Source organism: Pongo abelii, chromosome 5 (genome assembly GCF_028885655.2).
Source record: "Pongo abelii isolate AG06213 chromosome 5, NHGRI_mPonAbe1-v2.0_pri, whole genome shotgun sequence".
NCBI classification, from domain to species: domain Eukaryota; kingdom Metazoa; phylum Chordata; class Mammalia; order Primates; family Hominidae; genus Pongo; species Pongo abelii.
Window position 1 is genome coordinate 49,750,659 of NC_071990.2, and position 10,211 is coordinate 49,760,869.

At 35.9% G+C, this 10,211-nt stretch overlaps 1 non-coding gene across 1 annotated transcript; it reads right to left on the reverse strand.

Annotated features, from left to right (window-relative positions):
• Window positions 1-9,246: 9,246 nt before the first annotated feature.
• LOC112134027 (U7 small nuclear RNA) lies at window positions 9,247-9,308 on the reverse strand. The gene has a single exon (XR_002915612.1). It is a non-coding gene; the product is annotated as a U7 small nuclear RNA (small nuclear RNA).
• Between the last annotated feature and the right edge of the window lie 903 nt (window positions 9,309-10,211).

Genomic DNA, 10,211 nt, shown 5'->3' on the forward strand with positions numbered 1-10,211 from the left:
CCAAGATATATTATCTTCTGGACCATAAAACAAACTTTAACAAAGATAAAGGAATTGAAATCAAAATCAAAAAGGTAAGTTCAGTGACCATATTGAAACTAAACAAGAAAACAATTCAGAAAGATATCAGAAACATTCTAAAATACTTGGAAATTTAAATAGAAAACAACTTCTAAATAACCTATGAGTCAAAGATAAAGTGTCTGGGAAAATAAGAAAGTATTTTAACTGTAAAATAAAATAAAAATAAAAATAACATATCAAAATGTGTTGAGAAGGAGATAGAGAAGTACTTAGAGAGAAATTTATAACATCAAAGATTCTAAACATTTAATAATTATAACATTAAATGTTTAGAACATTATAAATGTATCAAACAATCTAAAATTCCACAATAATAAACTAGAAAAGAAGAACAAATTAAACCCAAGCAGTCAGAGCAATGATACTACTAGCAGTAGAAATAATAATCACAATAAATATTAGAGGGAAAATCAATGAAATAAAAAACAGAAAACAGAGATCTAGTTCTTTGAAAAGACTAATAAAATTAAAAAGCTTCTAGCCAGAGTAACCAAAAATAAAAATAAAAATAAAAAGACACAAATTACCATTATCAGGAACAAAAAAGAGACTATTGCTACATACCACATGGATATTAAAAGAACAATAAGAAATAAAAACTGTGAACAATACAATGCTGATAAATTCAGCAACTTAAAAGGAATGTACCCATTCCTTAAAAATTGCAAACTACCAAAATACATTTCTGAAGAAATGGGTAACCTGAATTTTTCTGTATCTATGAAATGAAATAAAATTGAATTAGTAATAAGGAAGTTTCCACAGGAAAATTTCAGGCCCAGACAGTTTTTAAAGGTAAGAAGGAAATAATACTAACACTACATAATATATTCCAGAAAACAGGAGAGGGAACACTAGCCAACTCATTGGTCCAAGATTGCCCTGATACCAATGTAAGACAAAGACATCATTAGGAAATAAAACTACAGACCAATATTGCTCATGAACATGTATGCAAAAAACCTCAACAGATACAGAGTTGAATTCAGCAATAGAGAGAGGTTAAAATACTGTTGCAGGAATCAGGAGACCAGAGAGACCAGATGGGTGGAAAAGGAGGATTTTATTTAGGTGGCCACTGGCTCAGCAGATTAATATCCAGAGGCTGAGCAATTAACGAAGACAGGGCTTGACTTTTATTCATGCAACCGAAGGGGGGTGGCTTGCCAGTGGCAGGAAACTTGTAGGGCGGGGAAAGTGAGCTTACAGAAGCAGAACAAAGGCAGTTAATCAAACTGTGAAAGGTTCCTAACTCAGGCTTACATATGACTCTTGCTATGCAGGCCAGGAGGCTGCTATCTAGGTTTGCTCAAGATGCCTGCACAGCCTTATTTCCTGTCCTTCACCTATGGTGCCCAGATGGCTGCAATCTAAGCTTGCTCAAGCATGTCTCATGACCTCTGCTGTGCTACTCAGATGAAAAACAGACTTACAGACACTAGTTACAGAAAACAGGAAACCATAAACTCATAAAAACTTGCAGAGCAGGGTACAGTCTCACAGAGGGGGTTGGGATTCCAGGGGGAAGCTGCTCATACCAAAGGAAAGAGGGAAAATTTGTTTTTCTTCCCACATTTCCTCCTTCAATATCACAACCAAATAGGATTTATCCTAGGAATACAAACCTAGTTCAACATTTGTAAATTAAATATGTAATTAACAAACTAACAAAGAAAAACCAATCATCAAAAAACAGACAAAGCATTTTACAAAAGTCAACATCATATTCTGGTTTCTCTTCAGATTGTATAAATCTTTTGCCTTTACAGAAGTCAAAATCTATTCATGAGAAAAAGTCTTAGCAGCTGGGGATAGAAGGCAACTTCCTTAACCTGATAAAGGAAATATAAAATTAACTGCAGGTATTATATTTAATGCTGTAGGACTAAATGTTTTCTTTCTAAGACTGGAAATACAGCAAGGATGTCTACCCTCAACCCTTCTAGTCATCATCATACTGAAAGTCCTCATCAGCACATTAAGGTAAGAAAAAGAAATAAAATAATGTATATTAAAGAGGAAACAATAAGCGTCTTTTTTACATAAGAAATGATTGTCCAGGTCAAAAATTCAAAAGAAATTTTTTAAACTTCAAAAGTGAATGAGTATGTTTATCAATATCACAGGCTATAAGATCAGTATCCTAAAGTATCTAAGCTAAAAATCATAAACACAGAAAAAAGAATCAAAGATCTAAGTAAATGAAAATATATATAATTATCATAGATTAGAAATCTCAATATTGTTGAGATGTCAAATGTTCCCAAACTGATCTGTAGATTCAATACAATCTCAACCAATATCCTAGTAGATTTCTCTGTAGATATATACAAGGTGATTATAAAATATATGGACAAGTAAAGAAACTAAAATACAAAAACAATTCTGAAAAAGAAGAGTACCATAGGAAGACTACAACTACCTGATTTCAACACATACTAAACAATTTCAGAAATCAAGACAAGGTGGCATTTGTGAAAAGAGAGACAGATAGATCAATGGAACTGAAGAGGTCCAGAAACTGACTACCTTTTAAAAAGTTACAAAAGTAATTCAGTAAAGAAAGAATAACCTATCATTCAACAAATGGTGCTGAAACAATTTGACATTCATAAGCAAGAAAAGAAAAAGAAAAATATCTTAACCTATACCTCACACCTTATATACAAAAATTAGCTCAAAATAGATCACAGGCATAAATCTACAAGTTTCATAGAAATATAAAACTTTTAGGAAAAGAATGTAGAGAAAATCTTTGTGGCCAAGTGTTTTTAAGTACAACATCAAAATACAATCCATGAAAGAAAAAAATATATTCATTGACTATCATAAAAAATTAAAACATCTTATGCTGTGAACAACTCTGTTAAGAGCAGAGAAAAACATGCCATAGGTTAGTAGGAAAATACATTTATGTCCAATACCTGACAAAGCACTTGTATCCAGAATATGTAAAGAGCTCTCAAAACTCAATAATAAGAAAACAATACATATTTTTTAAATGGGCAAAATATTAAAAAGCCACTTCAGAAAGGAAGATATGTGAAACTCAAAAAGTACATACAAAGATGATCAATGTCATTAGTCATGAGAAAAATAAAAATGAAAATCACAAGATATCACTATACACACATTAGAATGCCTAAAATTAACAGCTAAAACATTATGATACCAAATTTGTGTGCAGATGAAGTGTGGTGAACTCTCAGACATTGCTGGTATGAATGCAAAATGAAACATTCACTTTATAAAGCAGTTTGGACATTTCTTATGAAGTTAGACAAGAAAGTTCAGAATTTAGTGTCTAATGAAATGGTGAAAGAAAAAAAGGAAAACTAAGAAAGTAAAGACTCAAAGACATTTCAGTCACAAGTTGCTATTGAGATATAGAAATAATACGGGAGTTTTTAAAACACTACTTTTAGGCAGCTAGAAGAGTAAAAGAGTTCTGGGTGGAATTTTCCTTTAATAAAAAGCAGCCCCAAATCATTTCTTCTCTAACAGAAAGCAGCCCGGAGAGTCAGGCATAAATATACAAACTAGAAGCTTTTATATGTAAATGTTGGCAGCTGTACCTGGAAGCTAGGTACATTCAAAATGGTGTTTTCCACTCTCGTTTCCTTGTCACCACATGTGCTAGTATTACGGCATCCACCAAGTAAAACCACGTGTTCAGGCATCATAGCGACTACCAGGTAGAGGTCGCATTTGCTTAATAATAATAAAGACTAGCGTGGGAGGGCCAGTCTTTTCATGGGATATGTAAATGGTACACCTGGTCAAACCAATCCTCTGGGCCCGATGTAAATTAATCACCATCTCCTCAAGCATCTGTACAAAATCGATTGCCTTCCACCCAAACCAGAGACCTTCTCTTGGGAGACCCACTTCTCAGCCTGAGGAAGCACTTTCTCTCTCTCTTCTTTTTTGTCTATTAAACTTTGTGCTCCTAATTCCATTCCTCATGTGTGTCCATGTCCTGAATTATTTCTCAACAGAGACAAAGAACCAGGGTATATACCCCAGACAATGAGCCATTTCAGCAAGATGTAATTGGAGAAACATGAACTCAAGTCCTGCAGGCTCCCTCTTCCTTTAGGTGTCCTTGGCCACACTGTGCCTATGTTTTTATGTCTACAAAGTAGAACTAATACTACAAGCCCCAAGAATGTAATAAGTTTCAAATAACTTAATTTTAAATACTTTCAGAGGATTTTATAATCAAATATAGACTTATACTGCATGTATGATTATATTGAAAAAGTTGAAACTCTCTCCAAGGAGAGTCAGTCTGTGCCACTGAAATAAGAAAGTGATTTATTTTAAAGTGTACAGTACACAAAATGGGTACAGATTTTGTTTTCTTCAGAAATGTTACTTCATATCCATATCCAACGTTGTATGTTATCAACAACACCACTGGAGTAGTATAGAGGGATTCTTTGTCATGACATGTAATTACTTAATTCTATTCAATTTCATATTGTTTTTCTACCTGCCAACTTTTCTCTTTTGACTTAGTGTATGTGTGTGCATGTGAATGTCTGTGTGTTCATGTGTGTGTGTTTATATTTGAATGCATCTTCAGTCATGGTACTGCTACTGGAAAAAAATAAGCAGCTGAATTTTCTGTATACTATGACACTATGAAACTAAATATTCTTATACCTTCAATCTACCTATTGTGAAAATAAAACAAATTTTCTATATTTACACTGCAAAGTAAAATATAGTGGAAGAAATATAGTGCATAAAGTGGACAAAAAGAAAGAAATGTAGTTTGTATAGATCATGTCAGTGGCAAAGATGAAGGAACAGGAACACAGGGGATAGTTGATAAGTCAAGAGAAGAAAGACGTTTAGTCAAACAACAGAGCTTGTGAAAAAAATTATATAAAATTAACAGAAAACTATTACATCTATTACACATTTCTAACAATGTCTATGAATAACTAATGTAATATTTTTAAAGACTTTAAAATGCTGCATCAATTAGAAAATGTAAAAATAGGTTGGACAAATAATCAGAGATGAATCATGAAGACGAATCTTTCCTTCAACCTCCAGATCTTATTCCCTTTGAAGATTACTTTATGGTGTGAAAACTGGGGCCCACAAATCACTAAGCTAAAGGGAAAAGTCATTGTGGGAACTACTTAGGGCAAACCTGCCTCCCTTTCTATTCAAAGCCACCCTCTGCTCACTGAGTTAAATCCATATCTGATTGCCTCGTTTGGAGAGGCTAACAGAAACAAAGGAATGCAACCATTTGTCTCTTATCTACCCATGACCTGGAAGGCCCTCCCCACTTCGAGTCTTCCTGCCTTGCTTTGAGTTGTCCAGCTTTTCCAGACTAAACCAATGTTCATCGTGCATATGTTGATTGTCTTATGTATGCCTAGCATATGTTGTTTGATGTCTCATGTCTCCCTAAAATGTAAAACCAAACTGTGCTCTGATCACCTTCGGCACATGTCGTCAGGACCTCCGGAAGTTGTGTCATGGGCGTGTGTCCTCAACCTTGGCAAAATAAACTTTCTAAATTAACTGAGACCTGTCTCAGATTTTCAGGGTTCACAATGGTAACTGCTTTTCAGTTAGTAAACTTAAGCTGCAAGCTTTCTTCATCAGTGGTTCAGTTAAAATATGTTCTTTATCCTAAGTTAATTTAAATGCAAAATTTCGTCCCCAAAAGCTTTCTTTGTAATTTTATCTTAGCTAAAACAGTGTCCTCTTAGATGAAATTAACATTTTGTTTCTCATTTCACCGTGAGAAATAGCTATTTCTCATAATTAAGTCAGTTTCTTGATTTCAAGATTATTCTCATTTATCTAATCCTACATTAGTTTAAAATTAATCACTACAAATGAAATGAAATTTAATTAAAAACCAATTTAACCACTTCTTGAAGAGCTAACTATTCATTAAAATCTCCAAGCTAGATTTCACACCATAATACAATAAAATTTTTGGTCAGTGACACTCAAGTGATATTATACTTCAGTGTATCCAAAAAATTAAAATTAAAAATTGGGCAGCAATGCACCTGCTTAATAATAAATATCATCACTTCAAGGTATTTAATCTCTAAGTAAACAAGAGTGCAAATTATTTTAACTGATGAACATTTAAGTCCATGTCCGATTGTAATATCCCATCCAAGTCCCTCTTTTATTTTTTTAGAAATGCTATGTATATTTTCACTATTAGGCAAGGTGATATAGTTTGGCTGTGTCCCACCCAAATCTCACCTTGAACTGTAATAATCCCTATGTGTCAAGGGTGGGGCAGGTGGAGATAGTTGAACTATGGGAGTGGTTTCCCCCATTCTGTTCTCGTGGTAGTGAATAAGTCTCATGAGATCTGATGGTTTTAAAAACGGGAGTTCCCCTGCACAAGCTTTCTTGCCTGGCGCCATGTAAAACAAGCCTCATTGGCCTTCCACCATGATTGTGAGACCTCCTTAGCCATGTGGAACCGTGAGTCCATTAAACCTTTTTTTCGTTATAAATTACCCCATCTCAGGTATGTCTTTATTAACAGCATGAGAGCAGACAAACACACAAGGTATTGGATATAAATAAGGTTTACCCTAAAGGTGTTTATAATCTGTTTGGGAGATATGACCTACACATGAAAATTCAGAAAGTAAGAGCAAAATTAAAATTAAAGAAACAGGAAAGGCAGTATTGTAAAATAAGTGGGAGAGAAAGAGTAAAAAGCTAAAAAGGGTAAAAGAGTTCTAGGTAGAATTTTCCTTTAAAAAAAAGCAGCCCCAAACTATTTCTTCTCTAACATAAAGCAGCCTGAAGAGTCAGGCATAAATATGCAAACTAGAAGCTTTTATATGTAAATATTGGCAGCTGTACCTGAAAGCCAAGTACGTTCGATATGGCTTTTTCCACTCTCTTTTCCTTGTCACCATGTGTGCTGGTATCATGGCAGCCTCCAGGTAATACCACACTGTGCATGCATCCTGGCAGAGCTCCAGGCAGAGGCATATTTGCATAATAAAAGACTAGGATGAGAGGGCCAGGCTTTTCACAGGCTTTGTAAATGGCATACCTGGTCAAACCAATCCCCCCGGCCCTAGTACATCAATCACCACCTCCTCAAGCCTCTGTACAAAATCGATTGCATTCCATCCCAAACAAACACATTTGAGTTCAAAGAAGAGATCCAACTGAGCTGGAGTGCCACAGGGACACCTATGTTATGCCAGCGTTTGTGCTATATGCTGGGAACACAAAAGAATGAGACATATCCTTGTCTGCTAGGTGCTTGAAGTCTAGTTAATGAACTAGAAAATGTGACTAATAAACCATATGAGCTGAATCTAAAAGTATACGTGTAATTTAAATATATATACAAAAGAGAGAGGCACCTGGCAAACATAAAGAATGGGGAAGGAGAGTAGTGTTTTTGAACAACTATGGGCTCAGCACTTGACATATCTCACTTTCATCTCCACAATACTGCAAAGTCATTACTACTATTATCCCCTTTTTCTAATGAGGAGACAAGTTAAAACAAGTGAAAGAACTTGCCACAAATTATTCAGCTTATAAAGTGGCAGAGGTAAGATCATAATTTGAGCCTATCTGGCTACAAATCCCCTCTCACAGGTATAAATATTAAGAAGGGAGTCCTTCTCCACACGTTTTATGTGAGCAGAAAGTTTGTAGTCACCTCTCTTGGGTACAGGTCTGTGATTATAAAATCCCAAATCTCCTATATTACTTGTGTATTCATTTCTTTTAATTATTGTATAACAAATTACCATAAATTTAACATTTTAAAATACATTACTTGTTTATTTATTTCATATATATATTTTATTTACTTATATATTTTTTGAGATGGAGTCTTACATTGCTGGAGTGCAGTGGCGCGATATCAGCTCACTGCAACCTCCGCCTCCTGTATTCAAGTGATTCTCTTGCCTCGGTCTCCCACGTACCTGGGATTATAGGCAGATGCCAGCACGGCCAGCTAATTTTTTAATATTTTTGTACAGACAGGGTTTCATCACGTTGGCCAGGCTGGTCTTGAACTCCTGACCTCAAGTGATCCTCTTGCCTCAGCCTCCCGAAGTGCTGGGATTACAGGCATGAGCCACTGTGCCTGGCCCAACACTTTAAAATACTCCATTTATGTGAGTCAGGAGTCTGGGAACATAATTGGGTTCTTTGTTGAGAGTCTCACTGGCTGCAATCAATGTGTCAACCAGGCTATAATCTCATTTGAAATTAAGGGTACTCTTCCAAGTTCGTGTGGTTGTTGACAGAATTTAATTTCTTACAGTTGTAGCACTGAGGCCCTCAGCTCCTAGAAGCTGCCTTTGGTTCCCTGCCACCTGGCATTCTCCATGGCAGTTCACATCTTAGCTGCTTGTTTCTTAAAGGTCAGCAGGAGAGTTTGTCACTCAGGGAGGGCCCAGTCATCTTGTCAAGGGTTTTCACCTCATCTCTCCTGATAACCTCGCTTTTGACACTTCTAAACCACTGGTTTGGGGACCTTAACTATATATGCAAAATTTCTTTACCTTTGCAATATAACATAACCTAATCAAGGGGCTGACATTTCATCTCATTTGCCCTATTCTACTTATTAGCTGAAAGTCAAGGGCCTTGTTCACATTTAGGAGAAGGGGGTTAAACAACATTATAAATACTAAAAGGCAAGGATAATGGGAGCTCACCTTAGGGTCTGTCTGCCACACCTTCCTTCACAACTTTGTGCATGCTATCCCTCAGTGTTTCTCTGCAGAGTAAACACAGGAAGAAGAGCAATAAAGGATCATTCTGGATGTATAACTCCTGCTTGTCAACCTTTCACTAGAAAGTAGGTATGAGAGAAGGAAATAGGAAGCATTTACCAAGGGCAGATATCAGGTAACAACTATGTTATAAGTCCTATACTTGAAACTTGGGCACTGAGCAGATCCCAGACATCATCTAATGAAGCTCTTATCACACAAGTACTGTAGCATATTAATTGAGTATCATTTGAAGCACCAGAGATTAGAATGCCACTAGACATAATGCTATGTGGATTCAAAAGCAGTAATGGTGAAAACAGTTTGAACTCCCTACATCTACTAGAAGAGATAGCAAACGAGTAGCTGTTCTTTAGAAAACTAGTTTTATTATTAATGTTTTATGGGCTTTCCAGTGAAGACCAGAGAACTTGCTAGACAAATTCTAAAAGAGCTGTAACACTGGATAACTTGTTTTGATGGAGGCATGTGGGAGAGAAGTCGGGAACGGCTGATTGATTTGGAAAGAAAATTCACATACTGGATGATCAAGTCATATGAAACTTATATGTTTTAAATGATGTTTGAGTCTCTAGTGTGACTAATGAGGAGCCCTAGAGGATATTTTCCAGCATTCACTGGCTCAGTGCATGTCTGTCACCACAGCTTAAGTGAAACCAAACAAACCAATGAGCCACTGTATCATAATCATGGAAGCCCATTTCATGGCAACTCACAGACTTCATTCTAAAACGTGCAGCAAGATCCATCCAAGATTAAGGCTGGCTACATCCCAAGGCTGGCTACATCCACAGATCAAGCAAAATTGAGTCAACAATGACTATGTGACATGTTTAACACAGGCCTGATCATCATTACTTTATACCCAAGACGCTCAGTTTGCTCTATATTCATACCATTTATTTGCTCTGATAAATATCTCTAATACAGACAGCAGAGTGGTTGTTGACTTTCACTTTCAACATCTAAGAGTAAGTTCACCCTCCGAGGACAGGTCTGGTTGGCTTTCATCAGGATCAGATGTATTACTTAGGAAGCCACACATACCAAGGAATTCCAAGTACTCCACAAAGAGAATTAGTGCAATAACTAAACTACCTACTGAACTGGAACACACCCACAAACTTCAATTTCTCTCTCTAGTTACGTATCTACTGTTGTAATAATGTTTTACACCAAAGAAAGCTTAATCTCTAACCCAGATGTTTTTAAGCCACAAACATTAATTTTCAAATATGCAGACAATATTAGACTCAAATACCCTACAGGCTTTGCTAAACCTAATTTAAAACCCTAAAATTACAACTTATTCAGAACTTACCCCTTCAAGCCTTCCAGATATATCTA